This window comes from Dermacentor silvarum, chromosome 4, assembly GCF_013339745.2.
Source record: "Dermacentor silvarum isolate Dsil-2018 chromosome 4, BIME_Dsil_1.4, whole genome shotgun sequence".
Classification (NCBI taxonomy): domain Eukaryota; kingdom Metazoa; phylum Arthropoda; class Arachnida; order Ixodida; family Ixodidae; genus Dermacentor; species Dermacentor silvarum.
Window position 1 is genome coordinate 183,766,460 of NC_051157.2, and position 2,086 is coordinate 183,768,545.

Consider the following 2,086-nt stretch of genomic DNA (forward strand, 5'->3'; position numbering starts at 1 on the left):
GGTAGGCAAGGAGGGAGTGACATAGCCCCGAGCATAAGATGCTTCGCATCTAAAAAAAGAACTGGGATTACACAAACTATGCAGTTGCACCGTGTCACCTCGCACGTATCTATAATACCCGATGTGAATTCTTGGCTCGCATCGTGCTGAGTGTCCACCATCTTGGCTACTGTGTCTGTGTAGTGTAAATACAGTGTAAATAGTCCCGCCTTGTGTCGTTTCGAACCACACCCGTGGTGGGCCATCGAGGTAAAAAAGCACGTTGGCGAGCTTAAAGGGACACTAAAGAGAAACGGGAAGTTCAGCTAGAATAAAAGAGGGACCTTCAGGAATGCATGCGGTTTTTGTTGGGTGCAAAAATATGCGTTATTAGCGGAGAAATTCGTAAACAAAGACCAATTATCTCTTCCTCAATTTCTCTCACCCCAGATTTGGCGCTGAAGCAGTGTCGTCACAGATTGCATTGCTCTCGGCGAATCAGAATGCGCCATGATACGTCACCGCTTGCGTAAACGGCCGAGGCGCTGGATGCATCATGGCTGCATGCATGGTCGCTGCGTTTGCGTTCGCCGCGATGGATACCGTTGCTGCCGCTGAACCTTGCAACGAAGAGCTCGCCAGGGAAGCAGGACTGCATTTCAGCGAGATTCAGTGAAACGGAGCGCGAAATGATCCTTCGTGCTCGAGCGGTAGGTGTTTCCGCGTGCGATGGCGGTGAGCCGCCGGCCGCGCCGGCGGAATGCAGAGCTTCGTTTTCGTCGACGAAGGTGAAGCGTCCGGTCAGCCAGGCGACGATGTTCCCGACAGAACAAGCGTAGAAATTTGTGCACGTACTCGGTATGGTTATTTCGTGGCTTTATTTAATGACATTCAGCACTCACCGAGCCGCCAGTTTGCTGCTGCAGGGGCATCGGTACGGGGTTTGATGAAGGCCGCATTGAGGGAACAGCTGCTCGAGAAAGGACTGGCCTATGGGGCACGCCAAGGTACTTTCCGAGGGCAAGATTATACACATAATCCGAGGGCGAGAAATGCAGAGAGCACACCATCGGTTTCTCTGGCTCTTTTGCCGTTTTATCACCGGCAGAGCACTGAGCCATTGCGAACGCCGGGGAGCCGGGGCTCTCCGCGCGACGCCACATGAAAGGACACAATCGAGTCAACACTGCCGCTGCCCCTGATCAAACGCCTTGGGCCATTTATACAGCCCTCAACACTACACACACGAGGCATTTTCTGGCTGTTTCCCGCGAAGTCAACGTTTTTCGAGCCACGCAACACGCCACCAAACACCGTAGAGCGGAACAGGCGCGCGCGACAATGCATTGACCAAAAACGAAACTACGAAACTATCACGGCCGCATGTATCGACATGCCATTTTTTCTTATTTATTTAATTTTGTGCTAAACTTGTACTTCCTCGCTTGAAATGGTTTAAAAAGTTGGCAAATGCTGTTTATGTACGTTTAAGGTGTATTTCATTTTGCGTTTTATTAACAGCGATAAATCGCTCTCGACCAATCGCGACCGGCCTACGTTTGTAATCTCCGACGTCATGAACGTTAGTGCGGGAATTTCGAAGGGGCGTCAGCACCTATCCTTCAGTTTTTCGCTATTTTCTCGCTTATTAAACATCTGTTTGCAGTAAGAATGGTATGGCTGTGATCGCGAAAGGATAATCTACCATTTAAGCTCAACTTCCGGTTTCTCTTTAGTGTCCCTTTAAGGGTCGGGTCCCACCTGTAGCTGGCGCTGATCCGTTCGTAAAGGTTGAGCCATTTGTCGACGTCAACCCCATCCTGGCCGGAAAAGACGCCAGGATCACGAGCAGGAGGAAGAACGATGTAGGTGGGAGCCACGGGAGGGGCAGGGGGTGAAGACGATGTGCCTGCACCGACTGACATGGTAGGAAGCGTGATGAAGCGGCCGTTGCAGAGCTCCGTGATGGAAACAGGGAACTACCCAGCACCTCCACCACAAAGATGTTACGCAAAACGACACAAGGCGCGACTATTTACACTGTATTTACACTACACGGACACAGTAGCCAAGATGGTGGACAGCCACCACCACCCGACAGAACCGT